We start from the raw sequence: 21,393 nt of genomic DNA, 5'->3' as shown, positions 1-21,393 counted from the left end.
GGGGGTCATTTCTTTATCCGAGCGCCAGAACACCCTCTGCAAAACAAACGGGCCCGCTACCAATAGGGATAGAGCACTATTGCGAAATTAGTGTCTGGGGGTCCTGCGGGCTGAAGCCCCTCCATACGTTCTCCGCCGGAAAGCTGCCAAAGGCGCGTCGATCGAGGGGGGCTTTGCTGCGGGCCGGGGACAGCACGGCCGCGTTATAATGTTTGGCAGCGGGGAGACGCACGACGGCAGCGCGGCGAGGCCCGGAGCCGCGATTAGAAGCGCGTGGCCCGTGTCGGGGCTTCCTCCGTTTGGGGCATCCGCCTTGTGCGGCCTTCGGCGGACGCTGCCTTGGTCGATTGACGGCGCTTGGTTTCTAGAGCCCCGCCGGCGGCTGCCGTCGTGAGGCGGCTTCCGGCTAAACTACGCTGCGCAGCTTCACCGCCTTTATTTATTCTGGACGCCTCTAATGTTGCGCTTCTTGTGTTTTTGCTCTTGCTCAGTGTTCGTCTCGGGGATGACTCGAGAGCCGATCGTCGCCTTGCCGTAGTTATTATTGTGTAGCGTGCTATATGGCCATAACTTAAAGCACGAACGGGTGTGCTCGTATAAATGAGAGCCCGAAATTCATTTTCCACTTTCTCCAATGTGTGTCACAGTCGTGTGATTTATGCTTGGACGCGTGATTTTGAACCTGCAGCGTGCTTCTTCTGGCCTCCTTCCGTCAGTATCTTTCAGGATGCCTCGAGTCAGTGCAGAAAAACGCTGTTTTTGCTGTCTGGGTTAATTATTAGTTTGCCAGTGGCACTACGGTTTTGACAGAAAGCAGGAAAGAAACGTTAGGATTGTTGGTTCTTCACATATTTCGGCATGACGCATCCTTAATACGCAATGTGGGTGCGTATGTTTCCTCCTGGTGAATTGCGGCATTCGATTGCTCACAGGCCTGTTTTCCTTTTCCGTTCTCTTAACAGGTAATGCTTACTACCACTTCAGTACTGTGTGATTCGTCATCATAGTGCTTGTGCGTCCTTATACGTAGATATTTTTATTTTTAGTGTCTCTCTATAGTTGTCACAACTGGTTCTTAACGCACCAGGGGACTGATAATTCGCGTTCATCCATAAGCAGGCGTGAATGTATACCCACTTAGTTAAGCTATGATTACATTAGCGTATCGGTCGCCGAATTTGCCATTTGAAGAAATAAAGATATTAATATTTATGGATCGAATCTTTAGATATATTTGCCGATAAGTGCCGAATATGAGAATTCTGTAAAGCTTGCACAACGTCATTAAAAACGTCCAGTCATTTATTTATTTATTTATTTATTTAGTACATACTGCAGACCTTTCGGTCCAAGCAGAGGGGCAATAGAACGTATACAAACAAAAGAGAACAAATTAAGAACAAACTAATACAGATTTATACAAATTTTAGTCACACTGTGTCTGTAAACTGTCGTTCCAGTCTGATACTGTTCTGGGAAAAAAAGAAAATTTAAACGTGTTAGTTCGAGCATAATAGGGTGTTAGTGAATCCGGATGATGCTGTCTTGTTTGCCGTGTTAGTGCAGGCGTTATATAAGTCGATGGTTTAATTTCAAGCCTGTTGTTGAGAAGAAGGGAAAGGAATTCAAGTCTTAGCAGCTTTCGGCGCGATTCAAGAGTAGGTATGGAGTTTTCTGTCATAATTTTGGAGGGAGAGTCCAGTCTTGCGAATTTATTAAATATAAACCTGACTGCCTTTCTTTGTATTTTTTCAAGACGCACGATATTTGATTTAGTATAAGGATCCCATGATATACATGCATACTCTAACTTTGGTCTAATAAATGTAAAATAACACAGTAATTTCACGTTAGGAGGGGCATTTTTCAGTTTGTGTCTTAGAAAACAGAGTTTGCGGAAAGCAGAAGAACAAATATCATTAATGTGCATGTTCCATGACAATGTGGAAGTCAAAGTAACACCTAAGTATTTGTAATTGTGAGTTTCACGTAGAGCTGAAGAACCTAGGGTATAAGAAAAAGTTAGTGGGCTTTTTTTACGAGTAACACAAAGAAATACGGATTTATCAGCGTTAATAAACATACCCCATTCATTACACCACTTTAATATGTTATTTAAATTCTTTTCGAGGACAGTCTGATCATTCTGACAAGTTATGTCACTGTACAAAATACAATCATCGGCAAACAGTCTAATTTGCACACCAGGAGTTATGGTTTTAACAATGTCATTTATATAAATTAAAAACAGTAAAGGCCCCAAGACACTACCTTGGGGCACCCCTGATGTGACCGGGAGAGTGGCCGAGCTATGTTCACCTATTGTAACGTACTGAGTGCGTTTGCTCAGGTAAGCAATAATCCAGTTTATGAAAATGTCAGGTATGCCAATAATTCTAAGTTTGTATATTAATTTGTCGTGTGGAACCTTATCGAAGGCTTTTCTGAAATCTAAAAATATTACATCTATTTGGCCATTATTGTCTAGAGATAAAGCAAATGAATGAATCACTGATACCAATTGCGTTACAGTCGAATAACCCTTTCTGAAGCCATGCTGAAACTCCGTGAGCACATTGTTTTCAGCTAAGAATTCTTTTATATAGTTTGCCACGATGTGCTCCAAGAGCTTGCAGCATTGTGATGTTAGAGAAATGGGACGATAATTTTGTAATCTTAGTCGATCTCCTTTTTTAAATATTGGAACAACTCGGGCCACTCTCCATTCATCGGGCAGTTGTGCCGACAGCACAGACGCAGAAAAAATTCGTACAAGAAAGCTGGCAATAAGTTCAGGATAACGTTTTAGAAAGATGTTAGGGATTTCGTCAGGGCCACAAGAAGCTTTGGTTTTTAGGTTTACCAACATGTTCACAATTCCAGCATAAGAAATAGAATCCACATGGAATACCTGTTTCACAGGAAGCATAGTAATGCAATCATCTGACACTGCAAATACACTTTGAAAATACTCATTAAAATGTTGTGCTATGTCTTTGTCATTAGTTATTGATGTGCCCTCAATTATTATTTGTGAAATCGGTTTCTTTCTTTCCTTCATATGGTTCCAAAATTTTGTAGGATCATTTTTAATAAAGTTAGGCAGAGAGTTGTTATAATAGTAACTCTTTGCAGCAGTCACCTTCTGTTGAAGAGAGTTCTGCGCCTCTTTTATTTTAATAGGATTACCATGCTTTCTTTTTAACCTTTTTACCTTACGTTTAATATGAATAACATCGCGTGTCACCCAAGGTGTGTGTTTGCGAAGTTTCTTTTTTTTACTAGGGATGAATTGGTTCATGCAAAAGTGGCACATAATTTTGAATCGATTCCACAGAGAACAGGCATCAGTGCTGATAAAATCAACAAGACAGTTTTCCATGTGCTCAATGATGGACACATCATCGGCATGAGAATAATCTTTGTAGCTAAGCACTGAGGAATAGTTTTGCGTCATCTGTACAACTGGTAAGGTAATGCTCACTAGCCGGTGGTCGGAAAGTCCTTCTTCAATACAAACAAAATATTCCGGAAAATCCTGGCTAAGAAATACCAAATCGAGAATGGATTTGCAAATGCCCTGTATGCGTGTCGGTTCGCGCACCACCTGTTTCAAGTTATAACGCAGTATAATATTGAAGATAATGTTGGCGTGCTTGCTGAACGCGTTTCCAGTATTAAGGCGCTCCCAGTCGATGTTCGGTAAATTAAAGTCACCTGCCAATATAATCTTATTCTTTCTGTGCCTGTTCATTTCATCATCTAATTTTTGTAAGTATTCGGGAGTAGTATCCGGTGGTCTGTATATGGCGTAAACAATAAAGCTGTGACCCCAAGAACTTATCTTGACGCGCAAACATTCAATCTCAGGGATATCTTCCAAGAGATAGGCAGAAATGCCATTTTTGATCAGGACGGCAACACCACCCCCCCTGGTGCGCCTGTCTTTTCGGAACACTGTATAGGAAGGAGAAAATATATCGTCACTTATTTCATCATGTAGCCAAGTCTCAGTTAAGACAGCAATATGAGGGTCATGTTTCAGTAATAAAATTTCCAATGCATCAGCTTTATTTTTAATACTGCGGGCATTGACATTAATCAGTTTGAGCTGCTTATGTGGCCCTTGGGGAGCGCGTCAATCCTGCGAGATTGTGGTATGGTTTAGCTCGTTTGCTGTGGGAGTCCGAAGGGAGCTTTGAGGAATTTGTACGCGTCTGTTTTGGCATTCATCCCAATAAAAAGTATCCTTGCCAATCTTAAGCTTATCGTGGATCAATGAAACTCTTTTTTTAAGCAGCCGGTCTTCTTTACAACTGTCCCAGAGGAGTTTTCTTTTTTTTAGTGTGGAAGGGGAATAATCGTTCTGAATGTAGATGTCAGACCCTTTAAGTTTCTTGCAGTTTGCAAAAATTGCTTTCTTTTCACTGTAATCCTGAAGGTAAATTATTACCGGTCGGTTTCCTTTGTTTTTTCCTAGCCTATGTATTCGACCAATCGACTCACATTTCACACCCAGCTTGTCTTGGAATATTTCCTTGACGATCTTTTCCTTCATCATGGATTCGGTTTTCGGGTTTCGGGTTTTTTCGGATTTAAGGCAGCTTCGTCGCATAGTGTAAGCTCCGCACAGAACAAAATAAGAAACGTATTCCGTGTTGCTAGTGCGCCTTGGCTTTAGTATATTTCATGCGTCCCAGCTAACGTTAGCGAAGCTCTTCAAAAAAAAAAAAAGAGTAACGAATTGACGCAGAAACTCCTCTAATTATGCGCAAGCATTGTGCCATTTGCTCATCTCCACGCAGCCCGGTGTCATTATGAATGTAATGAAACTTGATCGGACCAGTATAAACGACAGTGTTGCGGCGGCACGAACTGCATGAGGACGGGCGGCACAAGGTGAATTGATAACGCAAGCAAACTATACTGCATGTGACGGCGCTAGGTGCGCTAATGACGTTCCGATCACTATAAGCCGTTATCGCTCTTTACCGCCTTATCCATCCGCGCCGAGCCATTATAAACCGTGATCAACCGTACTCCAGCGGCGGCTCCGTATGATGCGGCCGTGCTGGCGCTATCTGAAAAATGATCGGCGATGGAGACAGAAAGCTCCGAGTGCTGATAGCTTTGTGTGCCGCTTAGTTCGCGTTGAAGCGGGAGGCAGCACGAAGGTGAATTCGCTCGCTCCTGCGGGCACTATCTTGAAAGTGATCGTCTTACGTGACGAACGGAAGGAGTGACGGAGGGACAGGCGGATGGTTTTCCTCGTTGGGTAAGCATATATAGAGTGTGGGACCCACCGCCCCACTTCCCATGACACGATTATGTCGCACGATTTTCTACTCACCACTTACACGGACATCCTCCAGTACTACCGACTCGGAAGATGCATATATCCTCCCGCGCACCGCGATCTAACAAGACGCGAGGCCGTCCAATAGCGCAAACTACAAACAGGCAGCTTCCCGCAACCCTCTTGTACAGTAGAATCTTTCCGCAACAGATAGCGCCTAGGTGCATACACTGCTCAGTTCCGGCTACTCTCATTCACATGACGTGGACGCATTACAATACAGTCAACGCAAAACGCCCCAGAGCCGTGGGAGTCCCTCCTACGTGCCTCCGAGCCAGCAGGCCAACGCCGGCTCATCCAGCGTGCGATGGAGACCGCGGCATCCCAAGGGATCCCCGCCGACATAAGCCAGCGCAACCGGTCCTCGGACTGGTCCCCCCCTTCTTGGGCGAACTAAAGAGTTCACCACCACCATCATAGAAATGCCTACGCATTTAAAAGCTTATTCTTTACAAGCACGTTAGATCAAGCAAATCCCTTTACATTACAAACCTGTTAAAGTTTAAATGCATTGTTAATTTTTCGCTTGCCATGGTGTTGCGGTAATACATGTAACGGGGTACGGCTGGGCAGGTTGAAAGAAGAAGAATAAAGGTGGCATTTGGAAGTACGTGGAAAGGTTCTCGTCCGGAAGCAAGCTGCGCTTCTCTCTGTTAAGTTTCTATGTACAGCGTGTCGTCAAAGCCCCGCTGTGTGTATCTGCTTATAGGTTAAAATAGTTCTCGAGAAGGCGAAGAACACGCTTAGAAAATGACTCACAAAAAGAAAACAAGGTGGGAGGTAAACGTTTCAATTTTCAGCTTCAGTTTATTATCCATTCAATGAACAATGATTATGTGGCGGGTAATATGCAGAGGGTCCCAAAGTCAGTGACTGCTACGGAAACTTCAGTTCCTAAATAAAAAAAAAAATCCCACAAGACGTGAATTAAAGCAGTGAAATTAAGAAACTACGAAAAAAACAAATGAATGCGCGAAATGCAATACATTATTAGGAGAAAATAAACAAAAAGCACATATATCAAAAAGCATAATTATACAGAGTAACATATTACAGGGCATCAGACCATTTACGCAGAATAAAACATTTTATTGCCTGTTTGAATGCATTCAAAGATGATGTTAGTTTAAGTGAATGTGGTAGATTATTCTATATTTTTAACGCTGAAAACGAGGATGTCATTTGTTCATAGTTGTTGTTACATTTAGGTAGTAGAAAGTTCAAATTATTCGCAAACCTAGTGCAGTTGGTATTAGTGAGCAATCTGTAGTGTAGAGATTCGTAAGCAAGCTGCTTGTTAAGTAATTTTAAAAAAGAGAATACTTAAATAATACTTAGACAAGCCAGATACAGGTAGTAAAAAGCCTAGAGTAGCGGGAGAGTATTTGACTAGAAGGAACTGTTAGTGATTATGCGAATAGCCTGGTTGTGTATGTGTTGAATAGAGGAGAGGTGACAGTTATACGTGTTTCCCCTGGAAGCAATACCGGAGGTGATATGACTATGAATGAACGCAAAGTATGAATATAATAATGCGTGTCCTGAAAAAAAATGCTCGTGACTTAATTAGTGCTGTTATACCGAAAACAGCTTTTTGTTTAACTAATGGAATGTGATTAGTAAACTTTCTAAGTTAGGATCTAATTTTATGCCAAGGAATGACACACAGTCCGCTGCAGGAATAAAGTGACTGTCAAGTGTTACTTGGGATACACACGGCAACATCCTTTGTTTTCTTTTAAATATTATGAACTAAGTTTTGACTGGGTTTAAACTTAAATGATTTAACTGACACCATTCTACAACTTTCGCTAGTTCATTGTTCAGTTTAAGGAATAAGGTTGTTAAATATATCTGACATGGAAACAGTGGTATCATCAGCATATAGAATAGTATCAGAAAGACTAAAAACATCAGGTAAGCCGTTAATGTAAATGAACAAAACATGGTTCCCAGTATTTAGCCCTGTGGTACCCTTTGATTAATAACTTTTGACTCGGAATAAGCGCCCCCTTACACAGACTGTTTGCTCACGGTCAAGGAATTTTTTTTTTTAAGTAATCGGTTAATGCTGTACAAGCTAAGCTAGTCGAACTGCCAGGACGAAAACCGAATTGGCAAGGTTATGATGATTAAAATTTTCTTAGGTAGCAGTTCATACATTTCAGAAATAATTTATCGATAAGTTTACTAATGGAGAACAAAATAGAGATTGGGTGATAATTAGACACCTGAGATTTAGCGCCTTTTTTATAGACAGGAATTAATCTTGCCTTCTTAAGCGAACTGGAAAAGGTGCTGCATTTAAAAACTAGATTAATTATGCTGCTCAGTGTTTCCGCAATGCAAACGGCAACAAGTTTTAAGTTATAGGCAGAGACATTATCTAGACCTGGACTAGGGTTTTTTTAGATTTAATATACCAGAACAGACCTCATCGCCTGAGATGGGAAAAAGATAGAATGCATGACTGCAGCGGTTAAACAGATATGAAGAGGCTATCGGGTTATTGCTGTAAACTTCATAGAAGTAATTAATAAATGAGTTGGCTATACGAAATGATTTAGTGCAGATTGCATGTTTGTAATTTATTTTATCCATAGTTCTACTAGCCTGGGGTGTATTCAAAAAGTCGTTGAAAAGTTGCCATTGTCTCTTAGGATTATTTTTTAGCCTTGCAGAATTCTTCCTCATAATAGAGCCGTTTAGATCTTTTCCGTAGATTTTTCAGCGTGGTATTGTATTTTTTATAGCGATGGGCTGGGCTTACATTGAACAGCTGTTTTTAGTCTTCCTGTAAAGATTTTTTTTTCGCATGCTGGTTAACAAATCTTTTGTTATCCGAGGATTACGGGGAAACTTAAACTTCTTTTTCTTTTTTTTTCATTTGACAGTTGTAGCGCCAGTGTACACGGCTTTGAAAAATACTGAGCAGAATTTTTCGAGCGCCTTTTCAGGATTACATAAAGTGCTAATTGATGCCCAGTCGGTACCACTTATTGTATTAACGAAGTTATCCCTGTTGAAACTGGAAGTGAAACAGCTAGTGTCATGGTGAGATTTTTCTGTGGCGAAGATAATAAAGGGTAGATTACCTGTGATAGGCATATCAATGACACTTGCACTTGGACATGGTGTGATATTGCTTAAGGCGTGATCAAGAAGAGTATTAGTTCCACAATTGGAACATTCAGTAGGAGAAGTAATTAGGTTCAAGCCCAAATCCAACAATGCAATCACTATATTATATCAGTATCCATTAAATTAATATTGATATCACCAACTATTAAAATCTGTTTATTTTCAGCGGAAATTTTATGAAGAACTGTGGAAAGGTTGTGTAAGAAATCAGTAATAGATGAAGATGGGGAGTGATAAATGCAACCAATGATTAGACCATTGCAATTACTAGAAGGGGACAGGTTAGTTTTGATCCACACTGATTCACAGTTAGATATGTGTAAACAAAGGTCAAGCCTACGTTCGTACCTGATTTTCGATGACATGAACTTACCCGAACCGCCATGCTGATCCGAACTGCGGTTGCAGTATTCGGATCGGAACGACTGAAAACCATATAAGTTGCCGTCAGAAGAACCAAGCCAAGTTTCGGAAATGCACAAAAATGAAAAGGAATGACGAAGTGAATCAATTAAGGCAGATAATGCTAGCTTGGTTTTTGCATAAACTTTGTGCATTGATGTGTAGTAATGTGCAGTTAGAATCAACGAGCAGCTATTTTGTTTCCACCGTTCAGAGCAATGCCAATGCAATGTCAGGAACAGATCTGGAAACTGACAAATATTGAGATTGTTATCTACGTCAAGATACGGAGATCAGACACGGCACTTATCCGGCAGACCTTGATATCATCAGTTCTACGCGCTTTGATATGGCAATTTTCGGTCCATAGGTAACGCCATTTCATTTATATATTGAGAGTGACTGCTTTGCTGAATAAATAAATAAATAAATAAATAAATAAATAAATAAATAAATAAATAAATAAATAAATAAATAAATAAATAAATAAATAGTCGTTTGTTCTCAATGGTTAGGTGTTCATTGACGGAAACAGCGCGTTCCTTATTTAAAGTCAGACCTATCTGAGACGTGCCTTACGAGCTTTCCGAAGGAGTTCATTTTTTCTTGTCACGCGAGCAAAAACGAGCGATAATGCTCTCACGCTGTCTTGCTGACGATACGGTGAACTGCCTCGATGTCTGAAGATGAAATGGGGCATTCAACAACTTCAGCAGTTGTTTTCAAGATGACAGCTCAATTCTCGCCCTATGTACAGGGGATGCCTTTGATTTCAACGTTGTTTAATCGGCTGTATTGCTCTGTGTCTGCAATCCACCTGGCTAGCGCTTCATTTTCGGCGCTCAAATATTTGTTTCGCTTTGCCAGTTCATTGACAGTCGTCCGCGCTTTATTATATTGGTCACTGATGTAACGTGCACTGTCAGCCAGAGACGTTATGTAACCAAGACCGTGATCATCAAGCTGTTTAGCAATTTTAGAACGTGGAATCAGTTCTCACCTCCTGTGACGCTGATCACTGGCGAGTCGCGACAATCATCTGGCACAAAGCGACAATAAAACAGCGACCCTTGTTTTGCTCTGTGAATATATAGGTTGTCCCAGCTAACAGCCAAGCCGTTCAAAGAACAGCCAAGCTAGATGTTCAGAGAAAGAAATGAATTTAAAAAATACGGCGCGACATACGACTTTAAGACCTAGGTGTTAAAATCGTATGTTATAAATATGCGCAATGTAAATATGCAGTGTAAATACGCGTGAGAATATTAAATTCGCCCCTTCCCCATCATTCGCGAAAACTAAATGCCGAAAATGGACATTCTGATGATATAAGTACCAATAAATTTCATATTTGTTGACTGGCCCGCCGAATTTTGAAAAAAGTGAATGCAGTAAAATACAACCCCTAGTTATGACTAACTCATTTTGCGTCTTGGGGCAATTTTTCGTTTTGGGTTTAGATGAAACTGCAGTCGGTTGTCATACTTTACGTGCTGTGAACAACATGTGGTGGAAACACCAGCTTTTGAACTGTAGTACTTCCCACAACATAGGGTGTGTTCAGATTCGTTTAAGAAAGAAAGCTGCCTAACTTGACACCTAAGAGGACAGCGTCAGATCTGTGTATTGGAACACGAACACGCTTTGATATCGTTCGTCCTCCCTGGCGTCCAGTATTTGACGCCGAAGTACACCGAAAGGTTATTGTATTTTTCTTGAAGAAAAACGCCATAGACGTAAACAAAGCTGTAGCAAGGCTGAATAGGTGCTACGTCACGCTTATATGTATGCACTGCGCATGACCCACTGCGGCACTACTTTGTATATATATCCCGTTCATTCTTGCAATAAAGTTGTTCATTGCCTAACCCCGACTCGTCTACATGGTGGCAGCGGTTCACTATCGCTATGTCGGCCCCGTCAACGCTGCTTCCCCCGCCGAAACCACTGGACCCGTCAGCAGACGCATGGCTTGGATGGAAAACTTGGAAATGTGAGTTCACATTGTTCTCCACGGCTACCCAGTTAAGTAAGCAGCCCAAAGAAGTCCAAGCAGCAACGTTACTTGTAACAGTTGGAGAGGAGGGCAGAAAAGCTTACAACGCCTTCAAATTCGAAAATGAAGCGGATAGGAACAACGTCGACATTTTGCTTCAGAAATTTGAAGAATTCTACAAACCAGTGACGAATTTGACGTTTAATGAATTTCGTTTCGGATCAAGAGACCAAAAGCAAGGGGAGTGTTTCAATGATTGGCTGACCGACCTCAGGCTTTTAGCAAAAAACTGCGAGTTCGGGGACCTAGAAGACCGTTTGCTCCGCAGCCGAATCATTCTGGGACTGCGAAACAAAAGCTTGCAGGAAAGGCTTATTTCCGAGAACCCGTCATACAGTAAGACCATTGAAATTTGCCGGGCCCAGGAACTGGGAAAAGAGCAATTTAAAGAAATCAGTGAAGGCGCAGAAGCAGCACGTGCCACAGTAATTCAAGCAGTCACCAAAGAAAGGAAACCGTGTGGTCATTGTGGCTATACCGCTCACCGTGGCGAAATATGCCCGGCTGAAGGGAAAACATGCAAGAAGTGTGGTGGGCGTAATCACTTCGCCCAAGCATGTAGATCCTCGGTGCGACGACAAACCAGAGGCGCTAAAAACGTGCTGCGCGAGGTACAAGCGGAAGACGACGATTTCTTTTTGCAAGCCCTGACTGTCGGTGCAGTCGAAGCGGCACATCATTGGAGTGCAGCAGTTGACATTGAAGGCCGTAAGTTTACGTGCAAGCTAGACACAGGTGCTAACTGCTGCGTCATTTCAAACAAGGATGCCAAACTGCTGCCGAGCAAGCCACAGCAAACCTGCCACGCCACATTGACCGCTTTTTTCGGTCATAAGACTACAGCGAGAGGAAAAATTCGACTGCGACTGTCAGCTAACAGCAGAGTGCACGAAGAGTCGTTTTTCGTGGTCGAACAAAATGTGCCCGTGACGCTGAGTGGATCAGTGGCGGAACGCCTCGGGTTTCTTCGTCGCGTGCAAAACGTTCACGTCGAAGAGTTATACCCGGCAGCACAACCTTTCGCAGACGTTTTCAGTGGACTGGGACAGCTGAAAGGCGAGGAGTACACAATGCAGCTAAAGCCAGGAGCCGTAGGAGTCGTCGTGCCAGCCAGGAGAGTTCCAGTGGCCCTTCAAGACAAAGTCAAGGAAGAGCTTCTGCGCATGGAAGAACAAGGCGTGATAGCAAAGGTAAAGGGCCCGACAGAATGGTCGAGTTACATGGTCACAGTCGTTAAGAAAGATAAAGTGCGGATCTGCCTAGACCCCATAGCGCTGAACAAGGCGTTGTTGCGGGAAAACTATCCTATGCCTACTCTCGAAGACGTTGTGCCAAAGCTTGCGGGCGCCAACGTTTTTTCAACCTTAGACGCAGCATCGGGGTATTGGCAGATAAAGCTAGACGATGCAAGTTCAAAACTTTGTACAATGAGTACACCGTACGGACGCTACAGGTTCTTGCGCATGCCTTTTGGCATTGCCTCTGCTCCGGAGATATTTCAGGCAGCGATGCACCGCGTCCTAGAAGGTCTGCCAAATGTCGCAGTAGTAATGGATGACATTCTTCTCTGGGGCAAGACTAAGCAAGAGCACGACCACAATCTACAGCTTCTTCTAACGCGCTGCCGAGAACAGAATCTTCGACTAAACTTGAAGAAATGCTTCTTTTTGCAGCGAGAGGTGCGCTACTTGGGACACGTGCTCAGCGCCGAAGGCCTGCGTGTGGACGCCCAACGTGTTCAAGACATTCTAGAAATGCCGACACCAAGAAACTGTAAGGAACTTCAAGTGTTTTTGGGCACTATGAATTTTGTACAGCGCTTTGTCCCAAACATGTCTGTAGTAACAGCACCACTGCGAACTTTGTTGCGAAAAGACACTGCATGGGTTTGGACGGAAAAACAGCAAGAAAGCTTTCTGAGACTGCGTGAGGCTCTTATTCAAGCACCTGTGCTCAGCTATTTTGATCCAAGCAAACCCGTGACACTATCAGTTGATGCAAGCCAGCTGGGGGTAGGCGCTGTGCTGATACAGGATGCGCAGCCTGTTGCTTTTTCCTCACGGACACTCACAGACGCACAGACGAGATACGCTCAAATCGAAAAAGAAACGTTAGCTATTGTTCATGGATGCACCAAATTTCATGACTACATATTTGGACAGCATGCTGTAACAGTTGAAACTGACCACCGCCCCTTAGTGGCGATATTCAGTAAGCCGCTATACCAGTGCCCGCTACGTCTGCAACGCATGCGCCTAACTCTTCAGCGTTATCCTATCATTGTGACGTACAAGCCTGGCAAAGAGCTGTTCCTCGCTGACGCCTTATCAAGGTTTCCCAGTAAAAGATTCATGGACGAAAACGAGCAGTTTCAAGTAAATGTTCTTGAATGTGTTTCAGCCTCTCAACGCTCCCTGCAAGATTTACTAGCAGCAACCAATGATGACGACACCCTCGTAAAGCTACGGCAGTACGCGAATACAACGTGGCCTCTTCACAAGCAAGAAGTCCCGGAGCCACTTAGGTCGTATTGGGCGTACCGGGATGAGATACATGCACAGGACGGCCTCGTGTTTCGAAGCAACAAGGTAATTGTACCACAATCAAAGAGATGGGAAATGATGAGTCTTCTTCACGCGGCACACGTGGGAGTGGATAAGATGAAGGCGAGAGCAAGGAACGTGATGTTCTGGCCCAATATTTCCAGCAACATTGAGCAGTTCTGTAAAGCCTGTAAAGTGTGCCAAAAGCATCAGCCTCGACAGCCTAAAATGCCACTCCTGAGTCATGATGTGCCCTCACTACCATGGCAAGTTGTCGGCATGGACTTGTTCTTCTTTGAAGGCCACGAGTTCGCCCTTATTGTCGACTTCTACTCCTTCTTCTTTGAAATTCGAGAGTTTCGTACAACAACGGCAAGCTCTCTTAACACGTGGTGTTCTCAAATTTTCTCAGTCCATGGCTTGCCCAGGAAGTTGTGCACTGACAATGGTCCACCTTTTAACAGCAGTGAGTTTAAGGACTTTCTCAACACCTTGGCTATTGATCACATCACCTCAAGCCCCTGTCATCCGCGTTCCAATGGCATGACTGAGAGAGCGGTACAGGAAGCAAAAAAGCTGTTAAAAAAGTGTGCCTTTAAAATGCCTGTCTTTCAAATGGCATTGCTTGAATGGCGCAATACCCCACGGGATGATGTGCTCCAGTCCCCCGTGCAGAGGCTGATGGGACGCCAGACTAGGACGCTTCTACCAGTCCCTACCAGCCACTTGGAACCACGGACAATTCCCCCGGACGTGGTCCAGGGCCGCCTTCAAGAAATACGCCAACGACAGAGGACCTACTACAACCGTGGCAGCAGGAACTTGCCGCCTGTGATGCCAGGTCAGCAGGTCACAGTGTACGATACCAACCAGCGGACCTGGTCTCCCGCCGTCTTTCTCCGACTAGCCGATGAACACCGCTCAACGATAGTCAAGACTGAAGACGGCCGGGAACTTCGGCGCACACGAGAGCACCTCCGCCTGGTAGACCCACAGCCGGAAGCGAGCCTCCTGCCCGAAGACGTATCTTCCACAGAGCCCCCGCAAGAACTACGTCGAAGCACAAGACTTCGACGCGAGCCCTGTCGGTACCCTCAACAAGAGACACGGTAACCACGTCTTAAGTTCCCCTGTAAAAGGGAAGATGTAGCAAGGCTGAATAGGTGCTACGTCACGCTTATATGTATGCACTGCGCATGACCCACTGCGGCACTACTTTGTATATATATCCCGTTCATTCTTGCAATAAAGTTGTTCATTGCCTAACCCCGACTCGCCTACAAAAGCCAATTGATTATATCGCATTTGTATACGCTGCCTAATCTGTGTCGTAACAACAAGTAACCGACGTGGTAGCCCAGTGGCTATGGCGTTGCGCAGCTGAGCTCGAGGTTGCGGGTTCGATCCCACCCGTGGCGGTGGCATTTCGATGTGGTCGAAATGTAAAAAAACAAACAAAAAAATCCAGTGTACTTAAATTTAGGTGCACGTTAAAGAACCCCAGATGGTCAAAATTAATACGAAGTCCCTATTACGGCGTGCCTGCTAATCAGATCGTGGTTTTTTCACGTAAAACCCCCGAAATTAGTTAATTAACAAACAACTGGCAACAGATTTTTGCAGTTTGAGGACTCGTGCGCATCGCTTTCTGACACCTGCGTTTCCTCAGCCACGTCAGCGGACCTTCAGCACGACAGTAAACATTGTTAATAGCATTACCCATCTCTGTCGTCTGCTCGTTAGACTTTGACGCTGTCTCCCCAAAGGCATACGTATGTGGTATACATCAGGATTGAAACATGACCCAAGATGGCGGCTGTACAACTGCAAGGTAAGACTGCAAGGTAGCTGCTTCCGCCGACGTTTGAAACACGCCTATAGTCGGTAACGCATGTTTGTTTACAAGGGCAGGAAGTGCTCTCGGTTCATCATTACACGACCGCGGACGCGCTCCATTATGGTTGCGCGCACCTGCGAGCTCTGCCTAGTCGTCTCCTCCTGAATATCTACCAAAATAAGCATAATCACAAACGACATCTTCTGAACATGATGCGCTGTAACGCGAGAGACACGACATAAGACGACGACGATAACACACAGACGAAGCGCTACCCTCACAAGCAAGGTTTATTGGAAGAAATGGAACCACGTTTTGTCAATACCACTTGCCCAATTTTCGGTTCTGTCAAAAGACATCTTCGTTGAGGAGCAACACGGCTGCGCGGAGACGTGAAGAGCATATGAAAAGGCCGTCTATAAATAATCATTTCTAAGTTGTGCCTGCGCAGCACGCGCGAGCTTGCCTTTTTGTTTGATGTTCCGTACGCAGAGATCCCATTTTGCGAGATGATACTTCTTTCTTTGCACTGTCCTACACTGTCCTACATAATGTGCATGTTCGACTATTCTTTCGATTGCAAGCGCAGCAAGTTCATTGCTTCTTGCAGCCATTGAGGCACTCACGTGCACTAAGAAGACCGGCAATGACGTCGGAGCTGGTGGCACTTTCTTTTCATACCCTTTGCAATCTAGCCGCTGAAGCAGGTCTGCAAGATCACTCGAGAAACGACGAGGAAAGGCCGGTCGTTGTTACCAATCTAGCCGCTCCCTTGAAGAGGCCATTGAAGAGAGCCGCGCGTTACTGGCTGGCGCGTGCTTGTCACGTAGAGTGTGCGCCCTGCGCAAACAACGTTACTAGACTAGCTTCAGTTGTAAAACTCCCCGCCCGCGCGCTTACAGCCGCTGTCGCCACTTTTGTGTCAGCCGCCAGAGGGCAACGCTGTTCCATCGGGCTCCACTGCAGACGCCTCGTCACAGCCTTGAGCTCGTGCGGACGGGCCGCCGTTGGTGCGTGTTTCACGCTCGCTGGCGTTCCCCTTGTCCGAATTAGTGAGACCACGAGAAAGCGATATCCACCTACAGCAATAAGATTTATCGCACCAGTTCGTTAATACTGAAAGAAGGGTAAACTGCACGAAAGGAAGAAACGCATACAGCGAAGCGCAGAAGCTGCGTCTCTAAATGTCACGTGTTTCTTCTTGTCGTCCTAACGTTTCGTGCAGTTTAGGCTCAGGAGCCTGAATATCTGGCCAAAGTGCGTGATTTTAGGATGATCTTTATCCCCACCGAAGCTTGTCACCACGCCAAAGAAGCGCTACAAAAAGAAAGATGAGGTCGGTCTTTGTACACTCAAGCCACACACACACACACAAAAAAAGAAGCCGGATTTTTCATTCCGTCAAGATGCTTAATGAGCGAAGCTGAAACGTGCGGCCCCTGTGTTTAGCACTGGGTTAATACCGAGGGTTCATTAAAGTATTTCTCAGTTATGAGGTTACACAGACAATCGGCTGCGAGAGAGAACGACGTCACTGATTGTATGCCCGCAGTCCGCAGTTGTCGCTTGCGTTCGATGTCTCGAGTTTGCTCGGCGGCGTGGTTAGCAGCCATCGCCTGCGATTTGCCGCTTGTGATTCTTTGAAATTAAATTTCTTCAAAATATAAATCTTTCCGTTACGTAAGACCATGAGTGGCTCATACTCCCTTAAGCAATGGCTCATACCCCCGTAAACGCGGCCTCCCCATTACGACGACAGAAGTGAAGCGAAATTCTACGCTAGAAATATGAACGGCCATGCAGCCAGCTGTGGAAGACGACGACGAACGCTGGAGCAGTGGCACGAGCGCGTGCCGTTGATTTCGCAGTGTTCCCCGGTCGCGCTTCCCGGTCTGCCTCCCAGCCTGCATCTGAGGCGGCGGCACTCGCCCCCTGACCTGCGTGTCGGGGGGGTGGGTAGATCACCTTTTCCGTTGGACGTTAAAGTTTATTCTATCTATCTATCCCGGTCTTCTTTCGTTCGGAGCGTCCACTTTGGGATTCAGCCGCAGGGATGCATGCTTCGCTGTCGGAACATTCCTTACGGAATCTAAACGAATGCCCTGCTAAATTCCTTTCTTTTTGTTTTTACCATTAAATTAATTATTACTCATTCAATATGACCTTCCTGATTTTATTTAACAGATAATTCTGCGCTATTCAATGCTATTTTAATAGCTATTAGGAAATTTCTGCTCCATGATAATTTCGAATAATTCACCCATTTCTTGGCCAATGCCCCATCGTGGGTAGGAGCCACACGCATCACAGGCTACAACAACAACAACTGTTCCCGGTCGGCACGAGGAATCTCTCTTTTTCACGCCGAGCTAAGCATCGCATTGCTGGGAGCACAGAAAAAGTGGTGCGCCAAACTGTTGACATCGTTCCGATAGCGGCCTATGCAGCCAGGCACGCAGCACGTCGGCATCGTCAGCTGATATTCTTAAGAAACTCGGCGAAGGCTACAGTTTCGAGGATGACATGCTTGCTGAAATTCACCGTCAACAACGAACCACAGACTACACCAACGCTGCACCGCGTGCTTAGTCCAGCCCGCCCGCGTAGCCGGCCAGTGAGGAAGTGAAGCCGGGCGCGACTGCAGCGCCATGAAGGCGCGGGCGGGTGGCGGTTCCGCGCAACGGCGCCGAGTTTTAAAACTGAAGCTAGTCTAGTAACGTTGCTGCGCAAAGTGCCTTGCTCCGGGCCCAACACAGAGTTAATTAGGCGCCGTAGTTGTATTAAGCCTCTTGACCCTAATTTGTCGCCTTAAATTTGTTACGCGACAGTGATTGCAATTTAACCTCCCCTTTTCATGGCTCTTCAAAGGATTGATTCCTCGAATATATGCATGAAAACAGCCCCTCTGTGGCTATTGTTACCGTGCGAATAAATATACGTATACGACCGTGATTATATATCTTTATTATTTCTGCTGAGAGGGATTGAGTTCTACATAACTGAATATGGAATGTACAGAATGGTATTTCTTACGGAATCTGCGTACAGATGGTCTGCAACTCTCAACGACCCCCTCCCCCCTGCATGCCTCGTTCGCCAACAAACGCTCATCACCATTAAACTGCGGCATTGACAACTGTGGTGCATCGGATTTCTGTTTCCCCTTCTTATTTCTTTTAATCACTTCTATACTGCCTGACCTGCATTGTATGTCAGTGCGCTGTCCTATATGTGTCAATATTATATTATCGATTTCTTTTTTTTCAACGCACATTGTGGCATGTACAAGCTCGAAATAGTTTGCTCTGGACGTAGCATCTTGTACTCTTTTAACCGTCGGATGCAAGCACACAACTGCTGCGGCTTTATTATGCTAGCGAAGTGGTTGCTTTAGATTCCTATACCCCTTCCGTCGCGACGTGAGATATACCTAAATTTAAATAAATACGCAGGGGTCTAAATATAAATAAGCAAGAAAAGCTACGCGGAAGCAGAAACTGGGCCGAGCAGCACAAAGAACTGCTTTTTGTATCATCAGTAGTGACTTTAGAACAGGCGCTGACAGGGACGACATACGAGCTCTAAATCCAGAACTCTCGTACGTCACACGACTTCTCAGCGAACTCTGTAACCGACTCTATATAAGAGTCGCAACGCGTTGCATCGCGTTTGTGTTTACGCACCTTCTATTTATATCTCTCTCAATGTTTCCTCGCCTATCACTTTCATTCCTGTTTTCCCAGCACAGTGTATCCAGCCGATATTTATGCTGGCTAAGCTCCCTGTATTTTACTATTTTTCCTGGAGGACGTCGCAAGTACAAGTTGCCCATTAAAAATTATCTCTGCAGTGGAAGGGATAGAGAAAAATAATCTCTTCGGTCGCTCCGATCTAGAGCGCCGCAAGCCAGTCATGAAAATCAGCTTTCGGGAAACGAAATATCGACAGGTCTTATTCGCGCAGTTTGATGCATATTGCCAAAGCGTACCCAGGAGAAATCACGATAAAAAATTTCCTTGAGAGACCCATGCTCTTGGGAAACCCCGGCACACTCATGTCCACCTTGTGGCATCCCAACCAGCAACCAAACCAAGCACGCAAAGTGCCTCGAGCGGCCAGTCGCGCGGCAATTTTGCGTGCATTCGCGGGCTTCTATCACGCTCGGAAAAGCACCTTTATGTAGCTCGTATTGAGCAACAGAAAGCTGTATCGGGAGCTTTTCATGTCGCTATACAATTTTCTCATTGACACTTTTAATCTAATTATAATATTTGAGAAGTTGAATAATTACCTAGGATTAATTATCTAATTAGGCGGAATGAAAAAAATAGCAATCTGAGTATCTCCAAGCGGCGTTCGTGTTGTCCACTTCTCTGATCTTGTGTGCTGTCTGCACGCCTCATCTTTTTGCATAATATCTTCAAGCGACGGCAAACATTACCTTGGTTCTGTCTATGGCATTCGCATATTTTTAAACTGTACCCGCCGTGGTTGCTCAGTGGCTATGGTGTTGGGCTGCTGAGCACGAGGTCGCGCGATATAATCCCGGCCACGGCGGCCGCATTTCGGTGGGTGCGAAATGCGAAAACACCCGTGTACTTAGATTTATAGGTGCACGTTAAAGAACCCCAGGTGGTCGAAATTTCTGGAGTCCTCCACTACGGCGTGCCTCATAATCAGAAAGTGGTTTTGGCACGTAAAACCCCATAATTTAATTCAAAATTTTAACTCTGGCTAAAGTTAGATGGGACACCTTGTATAAGCAGCTTGTCAACCATTCGGGCGGGGAAGTGTACATGCCCGTAATATACCACATTCGCATGCAGCTTCACGTTGGTAAGCGCATAAACCGTTTGCCACAGGAAATCGACTGGAGCGATTGTTGCATGAAGAGAGAAGTTGCAGCGCAGCGCTTCGCTTTCGTTAGGCTTCGGTTCAGCCTGGCACGCGGAGCACGGGTTACTTATATGCGACATTTGACAGCGAAACCTGCATAAAATGGCGGCCTAAAAGGACAGTAACTCTATCTGACGGTGATGGTGATATGAGCATCCACTTTAAAACGGGGCGGTGGTGTACATGTCAACAAGCTAGTTCTTTGAAATGTTCTAGTCAATTTATGGCCCAAACAATGAAACGTTCCTTTCCTTCGAGCGCTTCCTAACCTTACGTGAGGCCTCCTTACAGCGAAGGACCGATGGAGGAAGCAAGCATACTCTGAAAGCTCCCTTCACCCGTCCTCACGTAAGGAGCGGTTGCCGCCACGCCTGGGTTCGAGATTATCTCTTAAAAGCTTTAGGCGAACACCAGAACACCCCTATTCAATAAAAAAGGTTGTATCGTCGCACAATCTCTAAGTTGATGAGCTAATATAGAGAAGCGTGAACGCTATTTTTTAGTTTTGTTTACTAAATCTAAAGAAGCAGTGCATTACAGTGCGAAACTTGATGTGCTCCAGCAACGCTGGCACGCCGGCGTCGTGCAACGCCTAGCAACGCTTCCATGCCGCACGCGTGACTGAAACGAACGTGCCTGGCAAAACGTACCGTGCTCGCGCTTCTCCGAAGGTGGGCGACAGCACGCACGCGCAAGCAAACGTCACGTGGTTAAGCAGTGAGGCGAAGCGCTCGTTCAGGGCCAGGAGCGGCGTAAGGACGCATGAAGGTAGCTTGGCCCAAACAATAAAACGTTCCTTTTAGGGGTGTGCGAATATTGAAATTTTCGATTACGAATCGAATACGAATAAGGCGAAGAACTCTCTTCGAATATCGAATCGAATATCGAATACATGTGTAGTATTAAAAAATTGCAAGAGAGGTAACAATAGCTTTATTACCCTTTTAAAAATAACATTGCATTTTACAAGGTTGCTTCAAATTAAAGAGGTACTCAATTATAGATAATGGACTCAGGTAATGCCCTCAGTCAGGTAAAACGCTTGTTACAGATTGTCGTGAAGGAAAATTAACTGCTCAATATGGCCAGAAAGTAAACGCTCTCTATGCACTGTCACATTTCTACCGGTAGAAAAGACTCTTTCACTAGGAACTGAAGTGGC

At 44.8% G+C, this 21,393-nt stretch overlaps 1 protein-coding gene and 1 long non-coding RNA gene across 2 annotated transcripts in view; one reads left to right on the top strand and one right to left on the bottom strand.

Annotated features, from left to right (window-relative positions):
* Nucleotides 1-21,393, top strand: part of LPCAT (lysophosphatidylcholine acyltransferase) — a 164,927-nt gene that overhangs the window by 9,558 nt on the left and 133,976 nt on the right. The window lies entirely within an intron of this gene.
* LOC135903056 (uncharacterized) lies at nt 6,168-16,189 on the bottom strand. Its single transcript, XR_010564699.1, has 3 exons — nt 15,962-16,189; nt 8,871-8,922; nt 6,168-6,250 (listed from the first exon to the last, which is right to left on the bottom strand). It is a non-coding gene; the product is annotated as an uncharacterized lncRNA (long non-coding RNA).

This window comes from Dermacentor albipictus, chromosome 1, assembly GCF_038994185.2.
Source record: "Dermacentor albipictus isolate Rhodes 1998 colony chromosome 1, USDA_Dalb.pri_finalv2, whole genome shotgun sequence".
NCBI lineage: Eukaryota > Metazoa > Arthropoda > Arachnida > Ixodida > Ixodidae > Dermacentor > Dermacentor albipictus.
This window is presented reverse-complemented; position numbering and strand designations above follow the sequence as displayed.